This window comes from Oxyura jamaicensis, chromosome 5 (genome assembly GCF_011077185.1).
Source record: "Oxyura jamaicensis isolate SHBP4307 breed ruddy duck chromosome 5, BPBGC_Ojam_1.0, whole genome shotgun sequence".
Lineage (NCBI taxonomy): Eukaryota > Metazoa > Chordata > Aves > Anseriformes > Anatidae > Oxyura > Oxyura jamaicensis.
This window is the reverse complement of record NC_048897.1, coordinates 44157558-44178622: the sequence shown is the minus strand read 5'-3', so window position 1 is coordinate 44178622 and position 21065 is coordinate 44157558. Positions and strand designations below refer to the sequence as shown.

The following is a 21065-nucleotide window of genomic DNA, read 5'->3' as shown; positions in this document are numbered from 1 at the left end:
TTTTGCCTCCTGCATTTTAATTTTCTCTCTGGCTTCATCTGCTAAACTGATGCTGAAGTGTGTTTGGCTTGGTGGTAATTATCTTTGCACCACATCACAGAGGAACATCAGTCGTTTCCTCTTCTTTGACCTATTAAGCACTTCTTTTAAGTGTTTTATTGACTTTGATCAGATTGAAAGAATACAGCCAGCAAGCCTGTTCAAACTTCCGTATTAAACTTTTCTGGGCTTTTGTTGTTTTCTTTTCAACGCTGTACTCCAAAACGCAATTCACCTCCTCCAGCTGCGATGGCTCCGCGTTACTCAGTGCAGGGGCAGCTCGGTTTCAGATTTGCAACACACTGCACCGTACTTTACAACCCACCACGCTGGGGCACGGTGAGGGGGTGAAAATAACCCCAGCCCACCCCCAGGCTGTTATTCAGGTCATTATGTGCAAACCAGTAATTGTGCTTGTGTAATTCCTCAGATAGCCTCCGATCCCTCCATCCAGCAGCATTGCTGTGTGGGGACAGTCCTCATTCCTGTCAGAAAACTCATCGATGCCTAAGGGTTGCTCCTGCTTGAGCTTGGTACTTCTAAAATATTCCTTTTATTTTGGTGTGAAGTCAATGTGTATTTGCTGCAGGCCCACCAGCCCCAGGGGGAGCAGAGCTGGTGGCCCTTTGGAGAAGCCCCGTTATGGGTTGTTAATTCGGACTTGCATGCCTTGTGGGGTCTGCTGGTAACAGCAAAGGTCAGGTGGATGTGGGAAACCTGATCACAAAAAGCCGAGCATCAACATACATCACATGATATTAGAACTTAATAAATTAGAATTTAATTTTGTCCGTGGAAAGCCAAGGAGCACCTCTGGGTGGCCTGGCTGCACCGCGCCTGGCTGCGTCTGAATACAGTGGTCAGCAGCCAAGATGGTTAGCAAGATAAGACACAGGACCTGGCCTTGGATGTTGACCAGGACAAATTAATGTATCCTGTTTGGTGCTGGCCATGGCCAGCTGCTGAGTCACAACCCATATCACAGCCTTGACCCTAGGGCTGTGGACAGATAAGTGGGGTAAAAAGCTGCAAGGTGAGTCCTGAGAGAACCTCTGCTTGCTACAAAGGTCTGCACAAAATATTTGGTGTTCTGGAGGATGAAGGTAACTCCTGGATCTGATCATCTTCATGCAGCCAGGGGTGTGACTTTGGGAGCAAGACGGGACAGTGGTGGCAGTGCTCACTGCCCACCACGGCTGCTAGAGCAGTGAGCAGCTGGGGGACGCGACCTTCCACTGCTCCCCTGCAGGCACACAGCCTCTGCCAGCCGTCCTCACCCCCTCGCCACCCTGGTGAGGATGTGTGTCACCCAGACAAGCAGTGTGTCACCCAAACAAGCGGCAGTGCTGACACCACCAGCCGTCGGGTGTACAGGCACAAGTGTCTCCTGTGCTGCTCCAGCCGAGTGCTGTGCCAAGCATGCACGGGCTGGTGCCAGGAGGCCATGCCAGCAGTGGCTGCATTTCACTCAATACACCTTTTTTTTTTTTTCTCCTTCCATAACCTCTCAAGAACCACAATCCTCAACAAACAAACCCATACTCAGGTTCCCAGATGTGTAGGATGCAGCCACCAGCATCCTCATCACACAGGGTCCCCATCCTGGCTGTGGTGGCATCTCCTGCACGCACAGGGTGGACATGGAGCCACCTGATGTCCTGGGGGTGGGAAGAGGCAGCCATGTACTGCTGGTATCTGCCTTGGCACTGCCCTGTCCCCATCCCACCACAAATCCCCATTGTGTTCCAGTCCCACGGCAGGAGTAAGGCAAGGCAATGCTTGGCTGGCACGCAGGTCGGGCTGCGGAGGGGCCCCCAGGAACAAACCATCACGGAGGGCACTGGGGCCAGCCCTCTGCCCCGCAGCCTCTTCCCTGCAGCCCTTCTCTGCCCTGACATCCTTCACAGCCCTATTTCCCCAGGAGAGGCTGCAGCACCACGCTTCCTGGAGCTGGGGGCTTTTAGTCCCAAGGGAGAAAGCAAAGTGCACGAAATTCAGGCAGGTTTTTGACTCTGAAACATAATCCATTCTGAGAGGGAAAACAAGTAAAGATAGAACAGAAAAAAAAAAAAATAAAAATAAAAATGAAGGCAAATGGCAGAAAGAAGGATCTTTCCAGCAGTGGGAAGGAAGACAAATGGAAAGACAGGAAAGAGAGTGAAGGAAGGAAGAAGTGCGGAGAAGTCGAGGAGAGGCTAAGGGGGAGGCTGTGCAATCTTTTGGCACCAGTTCTTTGCATTAGTTCCCTGAAAACAGTGCAAAGCGGGGGCAAAGAGCTGTGCATTGCTGAAGTGTAGCACCAAAATACGGTGGGCTGGCCTCTAAATTACCATTCGGAGAGTCTCTTGGCTTAGCGTCGCTGCTGCCATGAGGAGGAGAGGGGTGTGTGCTGAAAAACAGATCTATGGGGAAGAGGGCTGAGACTAGAAATTCCATTATATTCTTGGCACTTTGACATTTTTCCTCCCCTTTTGTGAAATCTCAAGGGAGTGCTGCCTACTCTTGCAATAATAATAATAAAAAAAAGGGTAGTATATGAGTTGGCATGGTAACTTCATCTACTAAGTAACTAACACGTAGGATTTGCTTCTTGATCTAGAATAATAATGTCAACAGCCCCCAGGAAGATGCTTTCTTGTGACTGACTGCCTGTTGCTGGCTGGATTTCATGCTTTGCTCATGCTCAGTGGCCTTGGTGGGACTCACCACGGCGCAGGGACAGACCTGTGCCACTCTGACACCGGGGTGAGCGTTGGCTGGCTTCCTCCACTACAGCCTTCAGGTCAGCACGACTCGGCTGATCACGTCCAGGCAATGGTTTGCGTTAATAACTGCTGTTTCTTCTGAAAGATGTTGAGGGAGGACCAAAGGTCTGAGGACCAAGCAAGTTGTCCCTGATGTGCCCATGCTCAAGCACCATGCTCCCTTCGTGCCTCCACGTGGGCACAGTGCTCTGCTGCCTCGGGGACTGGGAGAGCTTGGCTGTGCAGGGCAGTGCATGGGACAGCAGTAGAAACTTGCTGATGCTGCTATTTTCAAAACATGGGAGAAAAAAGCATCCTGAAGCTGTATTTTGTCAGTGTTATGGCTGGGGATCAGCTGAACAGTTGACTCTGTGCATCCGCCTGCCCCCTGCTCCTCCACCCAGGCTGATGCTCCGAGAGAAACGGGTGAGAAAGGCACTGTGCACACACACAGGGCTCCCATCAGGAGGGGACAGCAGGCCCTCAGCCCCAGCAGCACCTGGTCCTTTCCTATCTCCACTCCTATGTCCCCGCAGAAGAGTCTCCTCCTGGGACAGTGTCCTCCCTGGTCCAGGAGCTGGCCAGCTGCAGCCATCCCCACCGCGGTGCAGGGGGAAAGGGGTGGCCAGGGATCATGCAGAGAATCTCAGAATCAGAGAATAACGTTGTTCTCCATGGCATGGCTGCTCCAGGGAGCTGGCTTCTCTGCTCGCTCCTCATTTTAAACTCCTGCATTCCTCAGCCTTTCCTTTACACGGGTCCCACGTAGTTTATTTTGGTCCCAATGAACAGACACTGTCATGCTGGTGCAAAGACGATTTGGATCAGCATGGCTTGTTTTAAAGGAGCATAAATGTGGCTAAGGAGGATCTGACCATAGGTTCATCTAGCCCAGCATCCTGTCCCTGAGAGCCATCACAAAGGGATGTGCAGAGAAGAGAGCAAGAAGAAAGCTTCAGATACTTCTCCAGCCTCCAACCATTTTCTGCTCAGGGGCTTCCTTAGCTAACTGGGGCTTGTAGCGAGCATGCAGCAATCCCCAGCAGGTTTCTTTTCCAGGAACTTCTCCAGACTCCTCTTGAGTGCATCTAAAACATGCAGCGAGGAGTCCCACACGGTCACCTGGTGTCTGCAGAACCACTTTATTTTGCTTGTTTTGAAGCTGGGTGCTGCAATCTTTATTTTCTATCCCTAATTCCTGTAAGTGAAAGAGACAGAGAGTATTTCCTTCAGTCTACAGGAAAAAAACTATTTCAAAAGACACCTTTCAATGACTGTGTGGCCCGACAGGTGAGTTCTGTTGCAGCAGCAGTGTAATGGAGTGCAGCTCAGCAGAGCCCAGCAGAGCAGACAGCAGCTCTCCATGCTCTCCGCAGCCTCCGCAGGCTCCATCCTTGTGAGACAAATGAACACAATCACAGAAAACAGACAGAGGCCTTCTGGGCCTGGGTTTGTCCTCTCCTTCCAACACATCAGCTGCTGCAGTAAGATGTATCTTCCTGCACGGCTTACCTATCTGACAGCTTTACCCTCTCGGCTCAGCACAGCTGCTCCTTGCAGAGGATGCAGCAGTCCAAGAGCTCCGCACAGCCAGCTCCAGCAGCCCTGAGCCAACATGCTGCAGCTCCCAGTCCCACCAGGACCCAGGCCCACTGGGGACCCACTCCCAGACCCACTGGGGGCCAGCTGGGGACCATGTGGCTGAGCTTCATGGGGAGGAGGGGACTCATCTCTGAGAGCTTTTCCAAATCAAAGGGCTCCCCTTCTCTGTGCAGGCATCTTCTAAATGCCAGCGGTGTCTGGTTTAAAGATTTTTGTATCACACAAAGTTATTTAAAAGTGCTGAGTGATAGGCTCCTCAAAGGAAAATTTATAAATGTTAGCACGCATTCCTCAGTGGCACAATAAAAATATGTTGTACTTTAGGTAGCTGTTTTGCCTAGGGGAGTCCCAATAAAATCAATGATCCTTTTTCTTTCTTTAAAGTGAGCAAGATGCTCCAAGGCCCTTTATTTCCTTCACTGATCAGTGACTCAGAAATATTCTTCAGTGCAAATCTCTTCCCCATAGAGCTCCCTTTATCTTTGCTGCCAGTGCTGGAGAAACAGGCTATCAAAAGGGAAAAGCAGCGATTGCATTAACTTTCTTCTTGCTTTACCCGTTCTCTAAAGAAAGTCTGGGGCTAACAGAGTCCCTCCACGCCATGATTCAAAGCAGTGGCGTGGGAGGCCAACAAAAGGAAGCTTGGCCCTGTTTGCTGAGTTTTTTCCTAACATGGGGCAGGGAACAGGGCACAGGCAACCCAGCTGTGTCCAAAGCCAAGAGGTGAGTGAGGGATCCTCTGGGATGGAGATGTAGGGTGTGATCTGTGGTGGGTGATCTTCTGCTGGGTGGGTAACCCATGAAACAGCCCTGCCGAGGGACCTCCTTGTTTCCTCCCAGCAAGAAATCATTATTCTAGGATTATTCTCATTGCATGGGGCACCTGTGAAACAGCACAGTGGGAACCCACAGCGAGCAGCACAGGGCCCCACAGGAAAGCACTCATGAAAGCCATGCTATTTTGGGAAGGTGAGAAGTGATACAGAGCAGGTGAAATCCCTTTCCTATCTGTATCACTGAGCGATCCTGAGGGCTATTTGTTTAAGCTGATCTTAATGATAAGAAAATATTGCAGGTCAGTCAATGACTTCCAGCTGGAGCACGTGAGCTAACAAAACTCCTTAAAGATGCTCAGAGCCCAGACTGCTGTTTTTTCCACAGCTGTGCACAGTATTGTTAAAGCAAACCGACCAGAAGGCATCTGTGAAGCACTGAATTTGTGCTTTGGGAATGCATTAGGGTGAAGTGAGCTGTGCCTTTCCTTGTTCCCAGGTGGGTGATACTTCTCTGTCCCCCTAGAGGGGCAGGAAAAGCTGGAGGGAAGGGGAACTGAAGCTGAATGTGGGTGTGTGCAGGCATAAAGAGCTGCTAGCATCTTCTGGGTGAGAGAGCAGCTGGAGCAGAAGGCCTTGGGGTGAGAAGATGACTCTAGGCTGAGCTGGAATCAGAGCTGCTCAGATTTGTTAGTGCAGTGCTGCAGCAGCACCCTCTGACATGGGAAACATCCTCACCGGGGCAGCCTGAAGCTGGAGGGGTCTGAACTTATTAGATGAGATACTGCAAGCTTTCTTTTGCTCTTTAATCTCCTGGTTTTCTGAGAACTCATGGCTTTTGTGCCCCTTAGATTTGACACTACTGGAACTGAAGTGCTCCAAAACCAGGCCTGAGCCTCCTTCCCTAGCTGGCAGGTTGCTGTAGAAGCACTTGTGTGGTGTGATGGCTCCTGCAGGTGTGGGTCTGCTGCTCTTCTTGTCAGTTTTTTGTGTCAGACCATGTAAGGGGGTCCCTAGCTTCTATACCTGGGCTTTGAGGCCTCCCTTCAAGCGGCTTTTGCTCTAGAGTCTCCAGCACTTATTTCCCTCCCCACCAAATACCTGCAGAGATGTAGCCACAGCAGGCTTCTGGCTCTGCAGTGCTGCTAGCAAGAAGCCCTGCCCCAAATGCTCTTTGTGCTTATTTTAGAGTAGGGTCACATCCTCAGGAAGAAAAACAAACAAACCACATATTTTTCTTTATTTTTATTTATGTGCTGCTCGGTCTGCCACAGACCCATTGCGCCAATTCTTCGTTGGTCAGTTCTGGGACCATTTGCAGAGAAACAAGACCTCCTCTTTTGTTTTGTTTTGGAAATTAAATTTTCCAGGAATTTTCATTACTGCTGTCTATATGTTTACTTTTGACTTTATTTCAGAGTAAACTCTTCTACTCCTGCTGAAGCCAATATTTTGCCAGAGATGCTCAAAATGTTCTGTGAATGAGCCCAAGGAACAGATTTCCTGGCTGATAGAAACTGGCAAGGCTCCTCCAAAGTCAGGAGATATTAAGAGACAATAATTTTGGATTGCTATTAAAAAGCATACAAGTCTGTAAACTACTGCATGAAGTTGTCTAGCGATGTTACCCCGTGAAGTTATATAAGCCTCCAGTAGAAATTGCTTTAACATTTGTATCCCTTTCCTTTCCAATGCTGTACCATGCAGCACAAATCAAAGTAAAAGTAGCTTTAACGCACTGTTTCAATCTCGGAAAGGTCGTTTTTTAAGATTACATTTAATGTGTTGGTGGATTTTTTTGTTTCTTTTTGTTTTTAGATAAAATGAAGCCTTTCTGACTACGTGGGTTAAGCAGCTGTGTGAACAGCTGAGACCCTTTTTTTTTTGCAGCATCTCTGATGGTGAGTGTCATGAGATGGGACACAGGCCTGGGGCATGCCAAAGCCCAAAAATCTATAACAAGGAGGCTATAGCAAGCCAGAAGAATAAAGCAGTGTCTAAGGGTTTTGTTCAAACTGTGGGGATCATGATACTTGAGATCTTTTTGGTCCTGATGCTCCTGGTAAGTTTCAATCCACCCTTTGGTCATCCTTACATGTCTCGCCTGCCAGGGGAAGCAGGCAGAGCTTGTTCCTTCCAGCCAGCTTCATAATGACCCAATTCTTTTAATTTTCATGAAGTGTTCCCTTATAAAATCACTACTATTGTTGCTGTACGGATCACACTGGGCTGATTTTCATTTGGGGTTCACCTATAATGGGGTTGGTTTAGAGATCCTGTGGTCCAGCTTTTGTAGGATGTTCTCCCTGGTGCTGTTTGCACAGCAGTGGAGTACTTACACACTCCAAAATCTCAGCGACTTTTGTTATTTTATTCTGAACATCTGCCGCAGGCATTCTCAATAAAAGCTATTTAACAGCTGTTGGCTAGACTCACCTCTCATCTAAGGCTCTGACCTATGCCTATCGCACTATTGCTAAAGAGCTGCAATTGTGCCCTGGGTGTGCTGGGCTCTCTGATTTCGGGGGGGGGCGCCGGGGGGGGGAAGGTGCTGCCCTCTATACTGAGAATGAAGCCACTGGATTTAGGAAAGTTGCTGCCCAGGTAAGTAAATGCATCAGGAATACTGTTTTTAGAAGATCTGAGGACATACTGGCTTTCTTTCTGCTTTTAAGACCTGTTTGCTCCTAAGTGGCTTAACCTAGGCTGTCTGCCTGCTGTTACACCCTGTTTATCATTCAGGAGATAAAAGTTATTAGATAAGACCAGACTACTGCCCAAGTAGTCCAAATCTGGAACTAGTGGATGTGAAAAAGACCAGTTCTTTCAGAGAAGTATTGATTCCAGCTCAGAGAAGGAGAAACATTTGATTTTTATATCCAGTGGTAGTACTGAGCATTTCTTAATGAATGGAGATCACATTTGGTGGCTGGATGATTTCTCTAGATGTATGAAGAGCTCTATGAAATCATGCGAGCCAGTGGAAGAGTTGATTGCAGGATGATCATTCCCTTCTCTTAGCACAAGAACTAAAGATCATCAGGTGTAATTATCAGGAGGCTGGAATTTTTCCCATGCCACACAGTTCTGCTGTGAATTGCATTGCTAGAGGATGTTATAGGTGATGGAAGTTTGCAACAGTTCACAGAGTGAGTAGCTAGCCATGGAAAATTAAATTCAATTGATGCCAGTTAAATAAAAAGATGGTGTTCTGGCTCAAGAAGGCATTGATCCACAGATGTTTGGGGTAGGGAATGAGGAAAGTGTATCTGGCAGGGAAAAGAAATCACTGTATGCATGCTCCATTCCTGTGCTCTTCCCCTGAACATAAGCTGTTGGAGCCAGGACGTAGGACTAGACAGACCTTCAGTGTGGCCCAGTTTGACTGCTCTGAAGCTGGAGAATATCTACCACGGTAAGTCTCCATTTGCCCTGTCAAAGACTTCCTAAAGGCTAATGTAATATAGACATCTGATAGTTGCTGTTTTCCATTTGTTTAAATGTGGAAAACACAGTCAATGCAAGAATAGAACAAAACCCAAGTCACACTGAAAGCCTGTTCTTGACAGTGCTGTGGGCTCTGCTGTTTTGCAAAAAGAATTGCCTTGAAACAGGCAACAGCATGCTTCCATCACAGTTGTTTAAATTTCTGCTTAAATCTCCACTTCCATCATGCTTCCATCACAGCTTAAATCTCTGTACAGAGAAACTTTTGAACATATTTTTCCCATATTTAGCGGTAGATTCCTTTCCCAGGCTCAGCTGTGGAGATGTATTCATGTTCTGAAACTTTCTTTAAAGAGCTGCTGGAAGAAAGTAGAAGGAATTTTATCCTGGTGTGTTTCCCTGTGAACCTTTAGTTTGCTGGAAATTGCTTTGAAACCCTATAAGGCTGCTTGTGAATAATACCAAATTCCATCTTTGTGCTGATAAAGGTGAGTTTTGTTTCAAGTGACATCTATTCAACATAATAAGTAAAAGGTCTAAGTAATATTTGCTTTGTCCTTCACAGTTAGGGAGTTATTTCTGTGTCAGTTTTGATGGAGTCGCTGTAGTTGCAGCTGTTTCACTTGTGGGTCTCTGAGGTCTGGAAGTGCTCTCACGTAGATTTTTGTGCTTGCCACCTCGCGCTCCTGGGCAAACCTGTCAATAATGCTCAGCTCTTCTCAAGCTGATCCCTTGCAGGTTCAGTTGGATGCACGTTTTTCATCAGTGTTTTTTCTCCTGCCTATTAATAGTGAGGACATTCAGAGCAGTCTGCTTATTTTCATGAGGGCTCCTCCTATGTTATTTTGACATAATTTTTGCCTTTTACCTCCTGTCCTCAGGAAATCATAAGACTCCGTAGTATTCACATGTGTGTGCCTGGCATACGTTACCAAGAACTGGTTCCTACGTGGATAAGTGGTTTGAGGGCTGAAGTTCAAGTCTTCTTGCATGTGCTAGAAGGGTTAGAAGCTTGCTTGTCTTTTTAATAACATTACTTGGAAAGGGAGGGGGGGCAATATTTGCATTCCTGGCAATATTATCTAGAGAGGCCTTGTATGCTCACAAGCCATTTATAATTATGAGAAACTTCATCTAGTACTATGTTTCATTTCTAACTTTTCTTGGGGAAAAGGGTAAGAATTCTCTTTTTTAACATAAAATTTGTTGGCAAAGTTCCTGTCTTTATTTTTAATTCACAAAGCAATTCCATGTGGCCCAGTGATGTTCCTTATTTCATCCTTATCTGTATTTGCACGTTCACCTTCCCCATGAGAGGTGTTGTATTTTGTTACGACCTTGCTGTAACGATGTCTTTGAGGACATAGTATCACCTGCTTCTATCTCCTTCATTGTGCCCTTTTTGTTTAGGGATAGTGTTGGATGGTTTTCAGCAGCATAATCCACATCATCTATTTCTGGCCTTTCCTTGCATGGTGTCCCTCAAATACAGGGACCTCCTCCTCCAGCCAGGGTGCCTCGAAGGTTCATTACTTTCTTGTTCTTTTGTTTGGTGCCTGCCCCTGGCTGTCTGCACTCACTTGTGCTGAGCATATCAGTGCTCTCTCCATCTCTTCTATGACTCGAGCTGATTCTCCAGCTGGTGTCTCCGTAGGTACATTCTGGAAACCTGTCTGTAATGAATTGATTGATCCAGGCTTGCTCTTCAAGGTCCTGACTTCTGGCTAAGACAGTTTGGCCAGGACTAGTCAGCAGAGGACCACCAGTTAGTCCAAAGATCAGAATAGACATTAACGTGCTGCTTTCTCTGACTGAGAAATATCTTCTGATGGGTTAAGTTGTCAGCCTTGCCCTCTATCTAAGAGGCTCCAATCCTCTTCTCCATTTCTAGAGCTGAGAAACCAGTTCTGACAGGACTGTATGTCTGCATCTCCTAGGTGCCTGTCAGTGTCAAGGCCAGAAATCCCCATGGTCCTGTGTGCTGCCACACGTGCTCCTTTCTCCTATGGCAAGAAGAAATAGCAAAGAATGTGGAAAGCTAAGGAAAATGGGCACTCAGTCAACTTCTTTGTTGTGTGAGAATGGTAAAAAGAAAAAGAAAAATGTTTTGTTCTTTTTTTTTTTTTTTTTCATATTAGCAATTCATGTCTTGTCTACCCTGTTTGTTTTTTCTTCACCAGAGAACTAATAGTATTATGACAGTGCAAGTAAAAGCTGACGAATTTTGAGTAGAATTGCTTTTCCTACAAAATGTTTTAAGCAGTCTGTATTTAGCTAACATTTATCTAACTCCACTCCTAACCAACAGTTGGAAGAGAAAAATCTTTGCAGTTCAACACCTCCTCCTCTCCCCCTTTCACTAGAAGCTGCAAAAACTCCCACTCTGCTTCTCTAGATCTTCCGAGTAGACCTCTGCCAAAACACAACTTGATGTTTGGTATTTTTTATATAAGAAAAAGCAGAAAACAAAACACATCCAGCCTCTCATACACAAAGAATCAGAACAGGGCAGGAGTCCAACTTGTCTCCCTTCCCATATTTCCTGATCATCTCTCACAGAGGCAACCAAGGCCCTCTGCCATGTGCTGTACCCACCAACCTCGCTATGTCTCTGTGGCAGGAGCAGTATCAAGGCCATCTCCAATATGATCCTGTTCCACAAGGCAGGCACCAAAACAAGGACTTTCCCAAGCCCCTGAGCATTTGGCAGCAAATGAGATCTTGTCTTTGACAGCTCAGAACAAACTCTCCGGTGATGCCACCAGCTCACAGTAAGGACATTGTGTCTCCCTTGTAGTTATCATTTCTTCGGTCATTAACTGTTTCTCATGCAATTTGTAGGTGTGGAAGCTTTTCTTCAAAGCATAGCATGGCCAGGCTTCCCAAGGCTTTGCTCAGGAGGTGGCAGGCAGAAAGCATCTGCTCCACGGTCACCTGCTAGCACTGCGGAGAGGCTGTGTTGGAGCAAAACAGGCTGTGCCCAGGCCTTGGAAAATGGGCTTCTCACTCCTCTGTGGGCCAAGCCAGCACAAAGAAAACAGAGCAGGCCATGCCTGGGCTTTTGGCCAGCCCGTGGGTGAGGTCCAGTCTGGGACAATTGAAGGAGCCCTGTGCAATTAGCTCCTGGCTGGCATGGGGTGATGCCTGCGCCAGGGTCATCAGGCACTCTTAGAGCAGCAGGCTGCACACACACCATGTTAGAGCTGGTGGAAGGGAAGTGGGAATACTAGAGAATATTTCGCTTATTTTTCTTGTCTAGAAACGCTTTTCCCTAAAGCCTGCTGACCATCTGGGAAAATTCACTGCAATCTCCTAACCAACTGACAGCAGTCCATCTTTTTTGCTTCTTACCATGAGGGAAAAGTTAAATCCTGCCCACATTGACATGCAGGTAATATCAATACTGGCCTCCAAAACCTCATTTTTCCACATGATGCTTTACCTGCAAGACCACCTCTTTCCAGTCTTTGCCAGCCACAGGAGAGCAGCAGCTCTGGCATCTCAGGCTGCACAGCTGGCACTGCTCAGCTAAAGATGTGTGGACGGTCCCAGACAACTCAAAGCTGTTTTGTGTGGTAAGTGGGGCTCACCTCTTCCTTGGTTTCAGTCTCTATCCATTCTGAAGAATGTCATAAGAGGCCTTCTTGTGTGAGAAACCTATGATGCACACCTATGGATTGGCCTTCTAATCTTATGTCCCCTTGTAGGGCCACTGCCACTGTAGTCTGGCTGATAGTTGAAAAATACAAGTTCTTCCAGGTAACTATTAAAGAAATGGCTTGAGTCCATCAAACCCTCATGAGAGTTTCTCTTCCTATGCTGCAAAGCAAAATGAAAGCTTCAGCAGGTGGTGAGCAAGGGAATGCAGAGTCCTGGTGTGCCCATGAACTGAGCATGTGCCCACATCACAGTGCTCCTACTGCTAGAAAATGAAATGTCAGAACTTTCTGCTCTTTCCCTTTTTTTTTTTTTTTTTTCCCCAGAATACTCCTTGGAAGACCATGCTCTTTTCCTATTTTTTCCCCTTTTTTCCTAAATACCCCTTGGAAGCCCATAGTCCCACCATGTGAAACCTGTTTCAAGCCTGACTTTTGCAACTTTCCTATGACCAGCGGTGCAACCTGCTGAACATACCACATTTCCCAAGCCTGTCTCAGGACGTGTATCCCAATCCAGGGCTTTCAGGCATGCAGACATGCAGATCTTCCCAGAAATTTTGCCACTTTCGGAAGCGTAGGCAAAAATTTCCCTAGTCATTAACAGCTTACACCAGGTTAGGACCCTTCTGCCTCATCGTGAAGGTGGATGAAATAGCCTCTCTCCGCAGATGTTTTCTCCAAAGCTCCAGTTTGCAGGTTGGAGGTTACAGAGTAGGTGGTGGCTGCTGCCATTATGGGCTCGATGTTCTCTGGAAATCAACCTGGTAACTATGTTATAAAGAAAGTCCTCCAGAACTGGAACATTGCCCCGTCGTATTCAATATTTTCTGTGGCTTGCAAAGAAAGCCTTGACAGCTTGCAGATGTAGATGCTGGGAGAAGGGTAACTCACAAAGGAGCCTGGTGCTGGAGCCCCTTGGTACATTAGGCTGAAGAAAGTAGATTGGTTGTGTCAGAGCAGCCACATACAATGATCCTCATCCAGAAGTGAAAAGTGGGGGCAAGGTTCATCATGTGGGAGGGGGTTTCATGAAAGCCAGTGCTTCTGAAAGCTGCTGGAGAGACAGGGGTAAGTTGCGGTGGACGGTAAGATGAGGGGGTGTGGGGGCACGCTGTGCTGATGGCTGAGAGCTCGCACAGTTCCCTGCTGCGTAAAGCAGGGAGTGGGTGGGAGCAGGGAGATTGCATTACCTGTGTTTGGCACTGCAGCTGCTGTTAAGATGCTTTATCCAGACCTCATGTGCCAACGTTTCTTCCTTTGTCCTACCTACCAGGGGAGGGGGAGAATGGGGAAATGAGGAAAGATGGGAAACTGAGCCTCGAGTATGGCGGGGATCGCCCCACCTAATATTCAGCACAAAACAGGGTCTCAAGGCTTTCTTTGTACAGTTGGTTAAGAGAGAGGTCCCTCCAGGGGCAGCTCAGCCCCTCGGGGTGCTGAGAGGGTGCAGGGCAGGCAGGGCTCTGGCTGGGGCACCCTGCTGAGCACCTCCCAGGCTGGTTAAGGGAAGATGGCATCGCACACACAGAGACCTTTTCTGGGGAGGGGTGCTTGGTGGGGAGCTGATGGATGAGTGGGTGTCTACATGAGTCCATTTGCCATCGCACTGCCCGTGCTGTACTGTGAATTGCATTGCCATTAACCTTTGCACTGTTAACTGCCTCTCATCCATCCTAATTACCCGTGGAAGCAATGATGGGGCCTTACGGAGGAAAGCAATTGGTCAGGAGCACACAGCTGATGTGCACGAGATCCAGCCTGAAATCAGAAAGAAAATGTGATTCCCTTCTAAACCAAAACCCTGCCTTTAAAGGCAGATAGAACTACAAAGCTCTGAGAGAAGCTGGCCCCAGGCAGCCAGATGCCTGGTTATGGTGGGGATTTTCCACGTGGGGGTGCAAATGCCTGCTCTGCCAGCAGTGGGATGCAGGTTTGTCACAGAGCTGCCTGGTTTTAGGGGAAATCCTGCCCTGGACTGCAGGAGAAACTCCCCGACAAACTTCAGGAGCCACGGCTGGTTGTGGACCACTCGCACCCGAGTGCCTTGTCATGGTTTGATCATATGGTTTTTAAAAGCTCAGATTTTTCCCTTCCTTCTAGTAGGGTGATGAACTAACTGTGAAGCCTGCATGATATGGAGACAGAAGCAGGGAGGGAAACTTCTGTCTGGCCATGTGCTTATTCCCCTGGTGACTTTCTCTTTGAACACACACACAGAAGAATCAAGCAATTTCAAACTGAAAATGCCATTTAGATGCTTTTTGTCAGAAATGCTGATGTAAAGATTCTTTTAAGTACTTCTTTTTTTTCAGCTGGACCTGTTGGCTGACCTCAGCGTGGTTTTGTTTGGAGCAGCACAACGTGCCAAGCCTCCAGTTCACTGAGCACTGCTTTTCCGACCCGCCCTGACTAACCTGCCCCGTACAAGAGGCTGATGAGGACGGCGAGCGGAGCTGCCCCGGGACGATGGGGACGGGTGTGCAGCAAGCCTGGGCCGGCGGCCAGCACGGGCGGCTGCTGTTTGGGATGACAGAAGAGGGAGAGCGAGTGCTGCAGTGGCTCGTGTTCATCATTGATCAGTGACCTCCAAGGGAGGGTGAGGACAGAGCTAGCTGAGCTCTGTGCTTAGCTTAGCGAGGCTCCAAGTAAGACTAGAGTGAAATTCAGTGTTGACAGAGGCTAACTAATGGGTCTTCAGAAGATTAATTCGCAACGCTTATATTTTACTGAGCTTACCAATTAGCTGTGATGGCCCAAATAACCCAGAAGACTGCTGCAGAGAGCTGGCTCCCCGAGCAGGAGTGACAAGGACGCGGTGAGCAGGGTGCTGGACTGCTGAAAAGTGCAAAATGAGGCTGAAAAAATGCCATGCTGCAGGATTTGTAATAGAGTGGGATGGATAGAGGGGATCCTTAGTCACCAGCTGGGGAGGGTGACATGCACTGAGCACCTTTGTCCCCCCTGGAAGGCGGGCACAGATGGGTGCTGTCAGTGGGTGACCAAGAGGAGCATCAGCACAGCATGGATTGAGCCCAGGCTGGTGAGAACCTGGTGCAGGGCAGCAGTGAGTGACAGGGCTTTTCTTTGGGACTGCAAGCATCAGGTGAGAGGGATTAATTGGTCCTAGCCTGGTGTGGCTGAGAAAGGCAGACAGCAGATGAGGTGCTTCTGCTGCCCATCAGGGCTAGGGGTGCTTGGCAGCAGCCATGCCTGTGATGGAGAGCAGCACCAGGCAGCTGAAGCTGATATTCCCATGGCATCCTGGCATCCATCGTGGTGTCCTTTCCACCTCCTCCATGGACACCCTGGCAGCCTGATCAGATCCTACACCTCCCACAGAAGGGGAAAGGAACATCCAGCTGGGGACTGAGGATGGGGGGAGGCAGGGTGGCAGCAGCCCCCCTTCAGGCAGCTATAAGCTGCCTTGGAAAACAGCACCTCTGGCAAAGGGGAGGAAGAAAGCTGCTCCTTTGTTGCTCTTGTCTGTTTTGTTCTTCCATGCTTGACAAAGCTAGGCTTTGTACTCATTCACTGTAAATAAACAGAATTGCACCTGGGACACATCTGAATTAGATTCTCTATTTTTTCCAGTGAAGAAACAACCTTATGAATTCCTGGCTATTAGCTAATGGCTCCTTCCAAGAGAGTAAGAGTATAATAGTGCTATTAAATAATGTGCTTTCAATGTTTGCCTTCAATTGTGAGTGCAGCTCCATGACCACGCTTCCTGCCAGGCACCTGGAGGTAAAGGGGATGGTCCCAGGCTTTGCCTCACCCCAGGTTTCGCTCTACCTTTGGGTGCCTGTGGGCTTCAGTGGAGGCAGGTGATGTCTCTAGAGGTGCTGAGGGCCTGTGCTGGGAGACTGCCCCATTTCCCTGCCTTGGAAGAGAAGGGTGAAAAGGTGTCAGGACTGCAAAGCATCAGGGCAGGCAATAGATGTGAATGCCAGTCTGTATAGAGACAGCAAATTAGAAAACAATTAACCTTATGCAATTAGGCACAAAGGCAGTATGCTTCTCTAGCTCTCTCCTGCTACCCGGCTGGGGACCTCAGCTCCTGGGTTTCTAATGCTTGTGACCCAGAGCCCTTCTGTGCATGGGAGCAGGTTGTCCATATGGTGGCTTGTGCCTAATGACCACAGGTTGCTGAAACAATTTATTCCTAAAATTAGGCTGTGAAGATGCTTCTACTCTATGCATTTAGCTATCCACTTAAATCATTACCGCACAGATAATTTCAGGTGCAAAGTCCAATGAATTCAGTCTGAACAGGAGATTAATCCATAGTGTTTGGGTATTTTATTTTATTACTTTTTTTATTTTATTTTATTTTTCTTCAGTCTCCCGACATCGTGCGCCCACTTTTACAGGAATGTGATGGACCTTTTAAAATATGCATGGCAGAAGTAGAACAAAGCCATATGCCTTGTATGACTTGTGCACAGGCAAAACTGGTTCAAATAATTCCTGAGGTAAATCAAGCTTGTGAAATTCAAGGTTTAATTTAAAAAAAAAAAAAAAAATGGATGAGTTTGCAAACAGTGTAGTTAGCTTTAAAAAGACTTGAGGGTTTTTTGGTCTTCAAAATAGCACAACCAGATGGCTATAGACTATTTTTGAACTTCAGTTACATAATTTTGCTAAATGTTTTTCTTCCCTATGTAATTTGAAATTATCCGTAATTCAAGCTGCGCTGCTGCCACACGTGGGGGACTCCCGATATAAAGACATTCACAACATGCTGCCCGTGTCAGGGAGGGGAGCGGCACCAGGAGTCACGGTGGTCCCAGCCCGTCAGTGGTCCCAGGCACAGCAAGTGATGGATCAGGTCCATGCAGGGTGTGGTGGGGGTCCCAGGAGAGGCAGGTCACAGCAAAAATGTTTTGGTGCCCAGGGAGCAGGTGCGTGGACTTTGAAAGCCATCCCAAGAAATGCCTGGGAAAAGAGGAGATGATGTGCCTGTAATTAAGGAGGGTCCTAAATGGCCTATGCAAAGGGAACCATAAATGCTTTAGGGAAAAAGACTGAGGCTGCTTGTCCTCCCCACACCATGCTGCCACACCAGAACATGGTGTTGTTTGGAAGAAAAAGCCTTAAGTGACCACTGATGTCACTTGAATGCTGAGAGGGGAAGATACCAGTCCTTCTCAGCTCCTAAGTGACACAGCTGTAAGCCTCCACCTGAAGCAAGACTTGCCCAAGGGCATACGGGCCTGCTGACAAGATAGAAATCATGCTCCTCTGAAAACAGGGAAAATAGATTTAATATGGCTTTTTTCCTCCTTGAGAGACCTTAAAGAGCTTTACGAAAGAGGTCAATGTTTATTTTTCTTGTTTCAGTCTCCCGCATAACTAGAACTGAAAGCCATTCAGGTCAGGAGAGTTTTCCTTTTTTCCAGTGTGTGGTGTTTGGTTTTGTTTGTTTGTTTGTTTTCCTTCTTCCCTGCCTCCTTGGGGCATTTGAGCACCAGCGTGGTTTCTCCCATCCTGAGGACACTTGTGGATCTGCAGAGGAAGTGAAAACTCAATTACGATTTAACGGAGTTTAAAACAGATTCCAAGGCATGCCAGTTAAAGGATGCTTTCTGAAATACCGATTTTGGTTTTAATTCAAAAAAATCAGGTTGTTAGCTTCCTATTACGCCATGAAAATAAGCACAACTCCGGATAATGCAAATAAAATTTGTATTTGCTTTTTCCTCTTCTTAGTAATATTTTCCTGTTGACTAGGCCATATGCATGCATTTGTCATGTGTCCCCACTTGTGTTGTACATTCATCATGTAAACAGCAAATAGCTCACATCCCTATGCCAAGCTGAAAAAAAAAATGATAATAGACAATTTTCCACCAGAAAATTTGAATTTTTGTCAGGAATATATTTGAAAAGATATTTTAATTGTCTAACTGATATCACTAGAATGGAATTGCAGCAGATGCAGGATTGTTCAGAAAACCTTGCACTCAATTTTTTTTTTTTTTTTAATACCAAAACTAATGTCCTAAAAATCTTTCTTAAAAATTTGTCTCAAAATTTTGACTGATATATGATCCATTCTTGAGATTTTTGAATAAGGCATATGTTACGAAGCAGAGGTCTGGTTAACTGCCCACTAATGACAAACTCTCTTCCCTAGGTGGCCCAATTCTGACCTCCTTACACCACATACTCCCACACGATCACCCTGCAACAACTCCTAGGTCAAATCCACACAAATCCCATCAGTCTTTGGATTAGTGAAATTAGGGCGTCCTTCCAGGCGTGGGCCCAGTCTTGACTTCTCCGTTTCTGTGGTCTCCCTCCAAGATTTCCATTACCTCCCATGTACTTGTGAGTCTATCGCTGGCTCTAGCGATCCTGACTCTGATCTGCATGGTGGAAAAACCTTGATGTGGCCAAGAGGCCAGGACACTGGCCATGTGCCATGAAGAGCTCAAGGAGGGGATGCTCCCACAGTTATTTGCAGCAGATGGGAAGACTTTGTTTTTTTTTCCAGTGTCGCAAAATAAAGGTGTCCATAAGAGACTATTTCTCAGTGTAGTGTCACTCAAGTGAAGAAGGGATGGCTCAAACCAGTCTACTTTGCTCTAAAGAATAACAAAAATTATTTCTGTAGATTGCTCTGATTCTGATTTTTTTTAATATTTTGATTTGGGATCAAAGCTGAAAAAAAAACAACAACAAAAAACACAGGTATTTGTACTGCCCTAATTTGAGCTCTGTGGAGTGCAGTGTTGGCTCAGTCTACTGGAAACAGAGACGATTCACCAAGCCACAAATGTCTCATTGTTCAAATCTCCCCCCCAGCATGTCTCTGCTGTTGCCCACAGTGTAACGTTACCCCACACCACACATCCTGTGTAGATTTGCTGGGTCTTTCTAGGGTATGTGCCTTCTCAGCATCTGAATCTGAACAAGTTGGTTTGCTTTTACATTTGAATCTTGAGCAGTATGTAAGAGTGGGGTGCATGGTATAGTAAAAGTGCAGCTGTGAAAACTTCACCTGGACTTCTAGATCTGTCCTCCCTCCTTCCCTAGGTCTTCCCTCTCACCTCTTTCTGTCTGGCCACAGCTCACTGCCAGCTCTTACACACATCACCTGTGCAGTAAATCTCACTGTGAGAGAGCCAGCGCTGGGAGGAGGGTTGGGTGTTTTTTCCTTGGTGTGACAGCATACTGCAGTTTACTAGGATCCTGGGTGTTTATTCAAGCTTTATAATGTTTGGGAGACAGATGGGATATTTGCTGCAATCTAGCTGTTCTAGCTCACGGAGCAGGATTAAATGAAGCTGGACTTGAAAGGTGAATCCAGGACAGAAGGAAGGAGTAAGAACCCCGGAGGAGTTTTTTGCTTCCAGGTATTTGAACAATATATCCCCTAGAAAGGAGATGGTTACACCTTAATCCACTGCTGACATGTCCTCTGTTGCAGGACCAGATGAAGCAGTGTGCTTTGCTGCTTTTCCCAGCTTGTTTGACTCACTTTGAAGCTGTCAACGTTCACGTCTCCTCCTGGCACTTACTGTGAGTGCTTCACCCCCCCATCACTCTCAGCCTGGGCGTTCCTCCTGCTTCGTTTTATACCACAAGTAGCCCACAGCCTTAAGCCAAAATTAAAGGGCTTGTGATTACAGCAGGAAATTTAGAACAAGAAAATGAAAAAAAAAAAAAAAAAAAAAAAAAAGAAACTAAACCCTACATCTGCTCCAGAAACTCTTTGTGGCTGGAGGAAATCATGCCTGCCCTACAGCTCTGCCTCCATCTCTGGCTTTGAGGATGTGGTGAAACCTGGTTTATTTGTGCTCACTCCTGATGCTTGCACTCTGAGAATCCAGCTTATGTCAGCTCATGCCTTCTAGTTTTTTAGCTGTAGTTGGCCCACAAAGCCAACAAGTCTCTAAACCAGCGCTGCCTTGTGCACAGAGCCAACCCTGCTGGGTCCCAGCCTTGAAAAGGGCTCCTGCAAGGTAAGTCTTCTGTGTTTGTATCCTTGTGGGACTCATTAGTGCTGTGTGAAAAAGAAGTAATGAGGACACAGGGATCTACAACAACATGAAAGGACATCAGCAGCATTGTACTCAGGCCATTGGCCTTGACGAACACGAGAGATGATGTGGATGAGATTGCTGCCAAAGCAGCAGGGTACCAGTGAACAAGAGCTCGGCGCACCATCCACGACCATCTCAGGGAGCAGAAGTAGCTGCACAAGTTACATGGGATAAGCACATGCCACACATGAGAATCAGTCATGGCATGTGAAATAAGTGGGTAGGAGTATATTTAGGTAAAGCTGGGTAGGTAAGGCAGGGTGATGGCTCGGGGCCATGGCCTGCCCTGCAGGGGAGCTGGAAAGCGCCAGCACCAGGCCCTGGGGCAACGCATGGGGCACATTCAGCAGCACTGCACAGACTCTCAAGACTCTCAGGTACAGCAATAAGGACACATAGAGCTTCATTAGCATGCCGGATTTGTGTTTTTCTGTGCTTGGTGGTGAGGAAGCAGCCTGCCATGAGCACACCGTAACATGTCTCTGCAGAAGATGCCCCAAGGTTATTCTCTGGAAGGGCCAGGGTGTTTGCAAAAGTGGATAACCCATTCGCCAGAGCCTAACGAAGGTGGGAGCTGCTAATTATCTTCAGGAGAGCAGTTTAAGAAGTGTGCTGGCTGCTTGCTAACAGGGTGCAGAGTCTTTCTCCTCCAGGCCAGAAAGTTGTTTCTGTCTAGCAAATATGGGCTGGATCTGCTTTCAGGCCAACACCTCACAAAAGTGCTATTTTCTGAGCTCACTGGCATGCTCAGGG

At 47.3% G+C, this 21065-nt stretch overlaps 1 long non-coding RNA gene across 2 annotated transcripts; it reads left to right on the top strand.

Annotated features, from left to right (window-relative positions):
- The first annotated feature begins 5534 nt into the window (after positions 1-5534).
- LOC118167931 lies at positions 5535-14827 on the top strand. 2 transcript variants are annotated; one of them, XR_004751292.1, is made up of 3 exons: positions 5535-5657; positions 8896-9093; positions 14577-14827. It is a non-coding gene; the product is annotated as an uncharacterized LOC118167931 (long non-coding RNA). The 2 variants fall into 2 exon arrangements; XR_004751291.1 differs by lacking the exon at positions 14577-14827 and adding an exon at positions 11865-12528.
- Positions 14828-21065: the final 6238 nt, after the last annotated feature.